The sequence below is a fragment of the Periplaneta americana genome, chromosome 16 (genome assembly GCF_040183065.1).
Source record: "Periplaneta americana isolate PAMFEO1 chromosome 16, P.americana_PAMFEO1_priV1, whole genome shotgun sequence".
NCBI lineage: Eukaryota > Metazoa > Arthropoda > Insecta > Blattodea > Blattidae > Periplaneta > Periplaneta americana.
In genome coordinates, this window is record NC_091132.1 from 56,772,172 (window position 1) to 56,785,258 (window position 13,087).

The 13,087-nt window shown below is 36.3% G+C and overlaps 1 protein-coding gene across 3 annotated transcripts in view; it reads right to left on the bottom strand.

Moving 5' to 3' along the window:
- LOC138716313 (uncharacterized) overlaps positions 1-13,087 on the bottom strand; it is a 712,759-nt gene that overhangs the window by 339,556 nt on the left and 360,116 nt on the right. Inside the window, exon 2 of one of the 3 annotated variants that reach the window (XM_069849265.1) lies at positions 2,868-2,905. The exons of the other annotated variants lie outside the window; for them this stretch is intronic. The gene's annotated coding sequence lies outside the window, so the exon portion shown is untranslated. The remainder of the gene's footprint in view (positions 1-2,867; positions 2,906-13,087) is intronic. 3 annotated transcript variants of the gene reach the window in all.

A 13,087-nucleotide genomic window follows, 5' to 3' on the forward strand; every position in this document is an offset into this window, starting at 1 on the left:
CACTTCGGAATAGCTCGGGAATCATCGTGTGCTCTGTTTACGTGCATGCGTTTTACATAGATTCGAAGCCAGGTTTTTGTAACGAGAAGAAAGAGCTCTATCGGTAAGCCATATAGGCTTCGTAGAGAATGTCGTTTCGGTACAAACAGATCGTCGCTGCTACGACTTGTCTTTACCCTCGGACCTCGATGCTTAATATTTCCCAGTGTGAAAGTCGCGTTAACCCGAACAACACTTTATAAGACAAATTCACGCTAGAGGAGAGCGACCATTTTCAGTGTCAAAGGGTGTACCTACAAAAAAAAAAAAAATCACACTTTTCATTAAGCAGCGGAGAGCGATTCGTATACAGCATGCTACACATGTTCGATTTATTATGCTACGATAAATCATCCATTTGAGTTTACAATAAGTTTCCGACTTATTTGCGGAAAAATAAAAAAAAAAAATACTAAAAAAACTTTCCAAGCTGCGCATACATACGAAATCACGCCAAGATATTCACATTACGCGAACCGATTTTTCTCCATGTCATTCAATTACACGTCACTGTACAAATTGGATACTTCAATACCGTATTAATTACTTGTTTTGTGAAAGAAAACCTCGTGCACTCCTTATTGAAAGAGTTATCAGATCAGTATAGGACACATTCATCCTCATTTGGAGAGAAAAATACCCACTTCTCTGGCGGAAATCGAACCCGATTCTCCTGAATTTGTGTACAGTACTAAGATTATGGCATATGCAACAGAGGATAAAACATAATTGCACTTTTCGTAAGCATTAAAACCCACTGTGACAACAACGCATCAAGGAAATGTCTCGAGCTCCATAATAACACTTATTTCAACCCCCCTCAAATGCATCCCCTTCCCTCTCAGAATGTGATTACCCTCTTGTCTTAGGAGTTGTTTTAGTGTAGACTAGAGAGGAGGGATTGTTCTTGGTCTTGGCGGTGCTTCAGATTAGTTGTGTGATTTGCCTCTGGTGGCATAGCCTATATACAGGCTGGTTCACGAAGTCTGACCCTCACTTAAGGAACTTCATACTCAGCAAAATAAAGATCGTGTGAACAAGGATCGGATTCCCAATAATTACTGTGTTACAACAACATGAATCTTAAGAACCGAAACAGTGGGTGTACAAACTAGGAAACAAAGAAATAGAAAACACCAGAATAAACACATGCAAGAGTATTACAATAAAATAACAGTATAACAATTTGGACTTAACCTAAACGCATATAAATCACAGGCTATTCTGTTCGCGAACCATAGATTAATTCCTGATATCAAAGACCTGAATATTCCACCTGTGAAACTGAATAAAATAATCATCCCGTTTAACTGTACCGTAAAGAAGTGTCAATTGGGATACACATATTAAATATGCATGTAAAAGGCATTCTCTATTCTCCATTCACTAAAAAGACTATCATTATCCATCTAAATTAAAACAGACGCTGGTACAGACATTCAATGTACCTCACTTCGATTATTGCGACGTTTTATTCAGTGACCTCAGGATTGATTCCTCTCAGAAATTACAGCGTGTTCATAACGTGTGTGTCCGCTTCATTTGTAATGTTCGATACTATGATCATATCTCACCTTCTTTCGAGAAGTTATCATGGCTTAGGTTACATGAGAGGAGAAATTTGCACTCGCTTTCTCTCTTAGCCTAGGTATATCGAATTACGCACACTTCAGTTCCTCTTATTTATTAGCCCGTTTTCATACTCTCTCTCGCTATAATAATATTAATACTCAATCACAACGTGATAACATGCTAGAAATTCCACTCCACACACCATCTCTGTATTCCTCATCTTTCACTGTTGCTACCTCTTGCCCCTGGAACTTTCTGCTGCCTGAAGTCAAGGGCTGCCGAACATTGAAATCTTTCAAATCCAAATTAGAAAATTATCTTATGACGAGTTGCCAAACTAACTTACTGTTATGACAAGTGTTATATTGCATGTTTCCACGTATTCAAATTTTATTTTTTTTAATATTCTAGTGATATTTAATTTATTTTATCTTTTTGTTTTCATATTTCATAAAAATATTGTGATCATTGTATGCTTTATACTTCACTATTTTATTATTATTATTTCCACCATCACCATTATTATTATTATTATTATTATTATTATTATTATTATTATTATTATTATTATTATATCGAATGAAGTCTAATCTCACTATTTAGGTCCTTTTAGTAGTTTAAAATGAACTGCGAGTTAGACATTCGTTATTTATTCTTGAAGATTCTTATGTCTCCACTCAACATCATCTATAAACAGAAAGCTGAAATTCAAGTGTTTTCAGGACATAAACATTTATTAAAGGAAACCTGACTATTGGAAAAAAACCTGAAGATTATTTTCGAATTCAGCACAAAATTTTCATGAAGAATCGCATATCAGATGCAAAAGAACAGAAACAAACTTTCAAAATGCAGACCAGTGTAATCATCGCATAAAGCACAATGGTCCAATGAAAGCCTAAGTTATGGACATCCCGGATCCGGCCCTCCAAAAGCCAAGCCAACAAGCACATAATTAATACTAAATACATACAATTATTTCCCATGTTATGGGCCATATGCACATATTTTTTGGAAATTATAGTCTAACGTTAATTTAAAATTATAATCATGGTCTTTGAATTTGCATTTCGAGCACTAACATTCCAGTATTATTACGTACGGGATTCGTTTTTAATACAAATTGCGGAGAGGAGGCTATTTACACTTTATACATATGGTACTAAATAAATTTGCAGTAAGCAAATATGTACAATTTACATGGCATCACAGATTTTCTGTGATATAGAAAGCAAGTGAAACGGGAGAAAGCTTACCCATATTCCGCAACCAATTCCATTCGGACAATGCGTACCTGCAACACAAGAAGTCAGAGGTTACAATCGTTCAAAACGAAAATAGTATACAATTGATATAATTTTCCTCTGATTGAGGTTCTGGCTGAAATGTACATCTATTATCAGGCAGTACATCTCACTTGACGATATGTGTTAAAGGAAGAACAGTTGAAGGGTTCAGAACCATAGTGGGCCAAGTGCCATTTACTAAAACCGTAGAAGACAAGGGTTAAAATGAAGTTTTTACCATAATTCAATGGAAACATATAGCAAGTAATATAAAGTATACACATTAAAACTAAATGATATGTCAATCTTCATTATACTATGGTAATCACTTAACTTTAACCCTTGTTTTCTCCGTTTTTAATAAATGGCGTTTGGCCCACTATGGCTCTGAACCCTTCAATTGTTCGTATGCATCCGAAGTCTGACTAGTGTAACATGTACCTAGTCGGCGATGTATGCAATGAAGGGGGAAAGTAACTGGCCACCCTATCCCGTTATCCCCTGGCCTAGTTGCCTCGTAAGTGGTGCCTACTTCGCATCACTTGTGAAGTTAAGGCCTGTCTTCGGACAGTTGACTAAACAACAACAACAACAACAACAACAACAATTGATATAATATATGAGCCGTTCAGAGCAGAAGTGGTGTAAGTCAAAAATGGGCAATGAGGATTAAAGTAAACATTCTGTAAAATACAGCGCAAAGTAGCAATTAATATTCAATTTATTTAAACTATTAGTAGTCAGTGGATAGTAAGAAAGTCATATTAATTGCTACTTTGCGCTGTATTTTATAGAGTTTTTACTTTAAACCTCATTACCCAGTTTTAACTTACACCACTTTTGCTCTGAACGGCTCATATAACAGGAATATGAATTTGTAATGTAATATTTTCATTAAGTTCAATCTATTGACAAATTCTCTACAGCACATCAAGAAAACGTGCCGCATTATAGGTCTGAATTTCTTGTGTATGTGTGTGTGTGTGTGATGTGCGTGCACACACGTACGCCTACTCCCACGCACGCGCGCATGTGCAGTAGTGGCAAAAAAAAAACCGGATCGAAGGAATAATCAAAACTCCCCGAAATGAACCACTGCCCATGCCACACCAGCATTCACAAGATAGAGAGTAATCTATTGAAATTGTTGTAGTTTCGACTGCTGACGTAGCCCATTTCGAAAGCCATTAGAAAATAAGATGGTAAAATTCATGTTCTAGGAATAATACGTTAATTAAGTAGTAAAATATCGCTGCAATCGAAAAGTATTGGGAATAAATTTGGATAAGGAACAAAAAAAAGTTTCCTTCCCAGGCAGGATTCGAACCACGAAAGTCTTAGTTACCAGTCTATCGTGCTGTCACTGTGAACAAGGCTCTGAAATCAGCTACAAGGGCCGGTCCGGTTTTTATTTTTGCCACTACTGTACATATACACATACGTAAACTCACATGCACACACTTACATACAGTAACTCCACTTCAGATATAGGAATCGCTTAAAATTAAAAATTAAGAATCCCAGATCCTGCTTGAAGTTCTGCAAATTGCAATTGCAATTGCAATTATTATTATTATTATTATTATTATTATTATTATTATTATTACTACAAAGTATATGATTATGTCTCGTGACGAGAATATTGTACGAAATGGAAATATAAAAATTGGAAATTTATCTTTTGAAGAGGTGGAAAAATTCAAATATCTGGGAGCTACAGTAACAGATAAATGATACTCGGGAGGAAATAAAACACAGAATAAATATGGGAAATGCATGTTATTATTCGATTGAGAAGCTTGTATCATCCAGTCTGCTGTCAAAAAAAATTGAAAGTTAAAATTTATAAAACAGTTCTATTACCGTTTGTTCTTTATGGTTGTGAAACTTGGACTCTCACTTTGAGAGAGGAACATAGGTTAAGGGTGTTTGAGAATAAGGTACTTAGGAAAATATTTGGGGCTAAGAGGGATGAAGTTACAGGAGAATGGAGAAAGTACACAACACAGAACTGCACGCATTGTATTCTCCACCTGACATAATTAGGAACATTAAATCCAGAGGTCTGAGATGGACAGGACATGTAGCACGTATGGGCGAATCCAGAAATGCATATAGAGTGTTAGTTGGGAGGCCGGAGGGAAAAAGACCTTTGGGGAGGCCGAGATGTAGATGGGAAGATAATATTAAAATGGATTTGAGGGAGGTGGGATATGATGATAGAGCTGGATTAATCTTGCTCAGTTTAGGGAGCAATGGCGGGTTTATGTGAGGGCGGCAATGAACTTCCGGGTTCCTTAAAAGCCAGTATTATTATTATTATTATTATTATTATTATTATTATTATTAGTAAAAGTACTCCCCTTCGAATTTCACACTTATTCTAATGTCCCTTTCACTTTTCCAAACACTCCGCAAAACTCTCTTTCGGAATCGCCTTCAGCTGCCTCGTCGCGTTCTCCTTAATCTCGTTCACATTGTGCAATCTCCTCTTTTCAACGGCGATTTTAGCTTTAGAAAAAGCCAGAAGTCTCAGGAAGCCAAGTCTTTGCAGTATAGGGGCTGAAAGACCTGGGTGATGCTATATTTTGAGTCGTGAACGCCTTCTGCTATTGTGACAGAAGCCATGGACTCAAAACCTCTGAAACAATAAATTGCCCGTCGATGTCGCACTGTCAATCACTGACCGATTTTCGTTGATCGCAGCCAGCACGTTCTCAACATTCCGGAACGTGGATCTCTTTAACGGATTACAGAACATCTTTAAAGTCTGCACCAGAGCTTCATCTGGGCTTCAGTCATTAAATCATGTTGAAAGCACTCTTAATTAATTAGTTTCCGCTGACAAATATTCAAGTTGAAAGGAAAGCTTGATGCAGATTCCCTATATATTCGTTGGGTCATTTGAATGCGACGGTTTCACAATATACAAACTCGTTAAACGGCGCGGCGTCTCACTGTCCGCGGGAAAGTGACTGTTTACGCATGCGCAGTAAGGTGCCCTCTGATTGCCTGCCAAGCTAATTCAAGGCCGCGCAAATTGTTCTCGCGAGGTATTCAAAATGGTTTCATACTTTCAGGACATATCACGTAACGTAAATACAGGAATTAAATATGAAAAGCAGGTTGATTATTATTGAAGAGGTGCTAATGAAGTGTTTTGAGTTACAATTTATATTATTAATAGGTTTACTATTATCAATAGGCCTAAAGTAAAGAGTTTTGATTCGGACGTTTTGCATAATGGCGACTTTCTAAAACTTTAATTTTAATAAAAACCATGAATTAATACTTCTGCAGATTTCAAATATCTTGAAACCATTGCAACTGTTTCTGCGACATTTTGACGAAAACAGACGTCTGAAAAGGTAAATACAATCTTCGAAAACAATAAAAACTCATTATTTCCATATTATGGACTAATACCATAACAAAAATTACTTAACAAACATCAATGAAATGTTCAATAAAGCATTTATTACAAAAGTTTGTTTAGGCCTAATACAATCACGAGACGTCTGTGCCTGTATATGGATTTAGTTTAATTGAATTTAAGGAGAAAGGATGGTATAATTTGAAATTTCTTTCCTAATTGATGCACATTTTACATTTTTTTTGTATGTGAAAATATCATGGCTACAATTTAAATTTGAAATTAGTTTTAAAAAAATAGGGATCAAATTTTGGGGGGGGGGGAAAGTACCAGGTTACAGTAATTTACTAAAATGGATATATGTCCACCATTTTTAAAGATAAATTCAAAATCTATTTAACATTTTACTCCTAAACACACATTCTTTGTAATGTCTCGAGCATAATTTTGGTTTGGTCCTACAAATTTTAAGATAAACGACTATATTTTAAGAAAGGATTTTAGACGTACTTCTATAAAAAAAAATACAAAGACAGATATTGTAAAATGCAACAAAATAGTAAATTTCTGCATCAGAGAAAGGTTTTGTAATTACCTAAAGAATGTGTGTTCCAAATAGACCTATAGGCCCCGTAACAAACTACAGCGAGAGATATGTAATGCGTTTGTCGAGCTATGGAAAATGCTTTCCTTTAGCACGGAGTAACATTCGAAATAAGGCATAGCTGACGTCGGTCAGCTAGTGACTTTCTTTTAAACATAGCTATCCCCACCACCTATATTTCCCGCTCCGACAGGTAACCTATCCGAATTGTAGCCTATAAAATTTATATTAGGCGAATAAAATTGAACAATTAATGAAAAGTCAGCTGTTCAAATTCATGTAGGCTAACTTTATTTCCATCAGCTCATATCAAGCTGCCTTCCGTATCGCGTAATAAAATTTGTGTTTTAATTGTCTATACAGAGATGGTTCGACTGTGTAGCAACATATTTTGCGCTATAGTGTGAAGACTAAAGCATTGCTAGCTGTCTCCAAACATATTACATAGTTCATACTTCTCGGTGTAGTGTGGGGCCTAATGCATGTAGCTCTAATAGTTTCGAAGATGTATAAATTTTTTATGGGAATAAAGAAAAAAGTTACGGGAAATTGCAATGAAAGTTCAGTGTCATTTAAAAACCACTCGTTCTATAACCGGAAGAAATTTTAAATACGACATATTTATTCCTTGGTAAAGACAATGCACAGCAAACGGTATTTCACAAAAAAGATTCATAACCGTTATTACGAAAATTGGGGACCTTGTGTGCTTATGAAAGCAGGCCATCCAAGTTTTATTCGTACTCGAATATCGTACACAGACTCTGTAGACTACAGCCCTTGGACTGGCAACTTACCTGCTTGGAGACCGCTCACATTCCGATAGCGCACGTTACGAGACGATACGGGTTATTCGCCTTTACATTCCGGATTTATATGTTTGCATTTGAGACCACGGCTAAGAATATAAAAGCTAAATGTTCTCCAAGTATTCGCATGCATAAGCAAATTTCTCAACCTATATAGCGATGCATGAATGTTTTTGGAACCAAAGCCGTAAACATCGACAGAGAAGATCTGCTAGAAGATTCACATGTAGAATTCGTACAAACAAAGATCAATACATGAGGATTCTCATTTTTAGTGCTATGATTTATTAGACCTAAAAGAAGAATGACTGTTACAAAGATCAGATGTTAGGAAATTAACTTATTAATACCTTAACAAGGGTTCAGAGCCATAGTGGGCCAAGCGCCATTTATTAAAAACGGAGGAAGCAAGGTTAAAGTTCAGTGAATACCATAGTTTAATGAAGATTGACATATCATTTAGTTTTAATGTATATACTTTATTTTACTTGCTATATGCTTCCATTGAATTATGGTTATAACTTCATTTTAACCCTTGTTTTCTATGGTTTTAGTAAATGGCGCTTGGCCCGGTATGGTTCTGAACCCTTCAATTATTTATCTTTCTCCCTGCATTCAAAATTGTAATCCAAACATCTTTCTTCCATTTACACGATATATATCAAGTCCAGATAATTGTATAGCCTATATTGACTTTGTTATAATATAGTAAAACAATTTATACTTTTGTTAGAGGTCTGAAGAAAAAAAAAAAAACAAGCACGTAAGCGAGAAAAACGTATAACCGAAATGACATTCAATAACATATGAAATACTAACTTTCTGAAGACTATACTGTAAGATCAAGTTAAGTCAATTTAGTAAAATTTTCACAAGAGAAATTTACATCATAAATTATATGAGGGGGGCAGAAACAAAGGGGTATAAGTATACTTGAGTTATTTGTGAGAAAATGTGGTTAAAAGTACTTAAGATTTCATAAATTCCGAGAAATTTTTAAATTCAATTTTAGTGTGTGGCGTAATTAAAATAAGTATCCCTTTGCCACTAAAATGTTAAATGTTTTAGCTTGCCCTGGATGCACTCAACTCATGTTCTTAGAAATGTCACTTGTACCCCTTTGCTTCTGACCCCCTCATATTTAAGACATCTTTGAGTCTATAGAACTAATAGGCATACAATACTCAAAAACACACAGCCTTGAAAAATATAAGATTATTTCTGCAGTGCTTGGGAAAAGTGGCATAAGTCAGTTTCCACAAACTTTTTTATTAATTTATTGACAAGTTATGGAACATCTGCTCGCTTGGGAAAAGACACATACGTATTTCTCCCATTACAATAATTCATATCGAAGAAAATCAAATCGACATAAACCAGTGTGAAGACAGTTTTTTTTCCTTCTCCTGTAAAATTAACATTTTTGACTTGCGCCACTTTTCCCGAGCACTCCAGATTTGTAGGAAATCTTAGCTGCTTACAGCCAGAGGTGGCTAATAGGTATATACATTTCATACTCCAATCCAGAACATTTTACGAAATTGACTTACTTTGTTGTATTCGTGTAATCTCCATTTAATAGTATGTGTTTATTTTACAAAAATAAATTCAATTATTTTGGACTTCTTGCCCTTGTTTACTCCAAAGGAATAAACTATAGACCTACTCTCAAATTGAGATAAGTTTTACTGCAAGCTGTATTCAATTACAATTTTATTTCTTATTGCTGCTCAAAGAATCCCATTGTTTTGAATTACTCAGGTGCAAGAAATAGCAAACGAAACTATGATAAAAAAAAACCTGAAATGTCACAGTATCAGTCAAAAAGAGAACATCAATCCCTTGTATGAAAATCTGTCAGCTTACTGATAAAATGTGTTAAACTTTTCCACCTTATAACCTTTCGTACTAACGAAAATGAATGTTGACAGCGAATGAAACTAAAGCATACAGATCTGATTTGCTCTGCAGAGAGGAAAATGCCAGTTAACCTGATATAGCAGAAAAATAATAAATCAAAGAACTTCGGCTGAAGATAAAATCAGCATGAAACGGTTGTTTCCAATTGTTTGTGAGATTCCACTCAGTAATGGGGATCCCACCGTCAGCGAACCGCACAAAAATCCATCAAAACGTTTGATGTTATTAGGTCGGCACGGTGGCGTCTGATCGATCGTTCAGATTACGGATCTGGTCATTTGCACCTGACTGTTTTGAAAATGTGTTAAGGCTTTCCTTGCCTGTCGGCAGCGTATGTAAATGCGTGCAAGTGGTCCGTGTCGGACATTAACATCCATCCGGCCGGTCAAGGCATTGATTCCGAGCCATCATCTGTATGGACGAAACCGTTTACACCTCTGGCGGCACCGGCCATTCTATCAACACGGAACAAGACGTGACTGCAATGTTTATCCGGATGTGACGTCACCAGACGGTGTGTCACATCGCAGTATCGCTATGAACATTATGAACATGGCTGCAAGAACAGTAAACACATGGGCCAGGGAGTCAAATATTTTCTACTAGCCAGGTCAGGGCAGACGTTCACAAAAATAAGGCGAAACTCCGTCCGATCGTACATATTTCACCTGAATCATCTTTACCCAATTGGTTAGTGTCATAAAATGAGATGCCATCCTATTTGTGGTTGTCCGTGGTTTTCCTATGGCGTCAAGACAAATGTTACTATGAGCTCTACAAGAAAATAAGCAATAAGCCTACATACCCTCAACATAAATTTAATTTATTTATTTTATTTAACTAGCTAGCTAGCCACTCTCACTTTGAGAGAGGAACAGAAATTAAGGGTGTTTGAGAATAAGGTTCTTAGAAAAATATTTGGGGCTAAGAGGGATGAAGTTACAGGAGAATGGAGAAAGTTACACAACGCAGAGCTGCACGCATTGTATCCTTCACCTGACATAATTAGGAACATTAAATCCAGAGGTCTGAGATGGACAGGGCATGTAGCACGTATGGGCGAATCCAGAAATGCATATAGACTGTTAGTTGGGAGGCCGGAGGGGAAAAAGACCTTTGGGGAGGCCGAGACGTAGATGGGAAGATGATATTAAAATGGATTTGAGGGAGGTGGGATATGATGGTAGAGACTGGATTAATCTTGCTCAGGATAGGGACCAATGGCGGGCTTATGTGAGGGCGGCAATGAACCTCCGGGTTCCTTAAAAGTAAGTAAGTAAGTAAGTAAGTAAGCTAGCTAGCCAGTACAAATTAAAATTATAAAACAAAAATGTTTCTAGCCACTATCGTAAGAGCCAGGCTCGTGTACGCTGTGGTCTTAGTCAATAATATAACCTAAAATTTACAAGGACAGTTTACTGTTTAGAAGCGAATACAAAGAAGTTTAAAAATACAGCTAGTCAAGAACCCGCTTTGTTATTCTCCACCCATGATCAACATTTGATTTTATTTCTATTTGCTCCATTTCTAAGTCAACAAACTCTGTAAAACTTGACACATAATACTTGCACAGCATAGGCCACAAAATAAAAGGGAGAGAGAGAGAGAGAGAGAGAGAGAGAGAGAGAGAGAGAGAGAAAGTTAGGCTATCTCAACCAAGACATTGATACATCGTACACCTCGGGACTGTGTGTGCCGACGTTTTCATTTCTTCAAAGAAAAAGAAAAATATAAAATATGCCATAATATCGGTTACCACTCATTCACTTTCGGAAATCTAGCCTATTATACATATATTTCAACACCAATTTAGGCAAGAGCCACATAACCATCACATGCATATTGCAAACATCTTGACTAAGTAATCAGTGAACACCTAACTTCACAAAGAAATGAAGAAAAAAAAAAAAAAGAAAAAAATTCCACATCTTTACTAGAAGTTGAACTCCAGACCGCTATCATTTTCACTTAGCAGAACACCCTGCTTATGACCGAGAGAAAGCGGTAGAAGTGTCAAGCTGATAACCTCATCAAGGAATCAGCAATGAACTTAATGTGATTATAGGTCTACTGCACTACGGTTACCATGGCATTTACAGTCGGGGGTACTACGTAAAAAGACGATCAATATCATGATATTTTTAATGTTTTATCAACATGAGTATTTACTCAGTGTTACTATATGAACGGGAAAAAATGTTGTAGCTAACGACCGAGCTTAAAGATAGCGTTCCGGAATCTGTGCCTGAAGGGAAGAGAGAAAGCAAGAACCATTATTTGCTTTCGTTCAGCATAGAATAAATATATGGAGCTCTAAAAAAACAATATTTCATTCAGCCTCGGGTTATTAATGTAATATTTATAAATTGTACCATTATCATGATTATTATTATTATTATTATTATTATTATTATTATTATTATTATTATTATTATTATTATTATTATTAGCCTTACTTACTTACAAATGGCTTTTAAGGAAACCCCAGGTTCATTGCCGACCTCACATAAGCCCGCCATCGGTCCCTATTCTCTGCAAGATTAATCCATTGCTGTGGTCGTGCCAGAGAATCAGTCCCATTCCGAGCCTTATTGTAAGGTTTCGTAACAAGCTGTTTTTTACGGTGATGGGTTGTTTGCCCTTCGCCCAACCCCCAAACTGGAGGACCACCCGTTATCGGTTGTCCACGACTGCTTATTCAATATACCGCAGCTACCCTCTATATCTGGAGGCCGTCTCTACCCGCAACCTGAGGACGCGCCATGTCGTGGTGATAGGGACCCATAATATAATTGTTATTATTAGCCTATTATTATTATTATTATTATTATTATTATTATTATTATTATTATTATTATTATTATTATTATTATGCAATGGGGCCGTAGTCAGATATCGCACCTCATTCTCCTGAATTAGCCTTCCATATTTTTCTGTCCATGACCTCTCTTACAAGCAAACGTTCTCATGGGGGCAGATAAAGTTTTTTCTTCCACCATATTAATAATGTCAAAACAAGTGCTTAAGCCTATACAAATTTTGGCTACTCGAGCGCAGTTACGAAGACCATAAAAAATAAATTTCCCTGGGTCCGTTTACAGAAAGGAAAGACAATTTCACGAAAAGATTTATTGGAACAGATACAGCAATTGCTGAGCTACTGTTCAACATATTATCCATTGGAATTGAAAGATATCATACTTTTATATCCCTGTGTGTATAAATCTACCGGTTGGGATCGGAACCAGTGTGTGACAGCCATCTGCACCTCTCTGTCGATCCCATGATATGACAAATATCTCAATTCCAGGGGGAATATGTTGATAAATATCTCAACAGTTGTAGCTATCTGTTACAATAAATTTTTCCAATGAAATTGTGTTTTCTTCTGTAAACGGCCTCAGGGAAACTTATTTTTTACGGTTCTCGTAATTGGGCTCGAGTGGTCAAAATTTTTACAAGCACTAGTTTTGACATTATTATT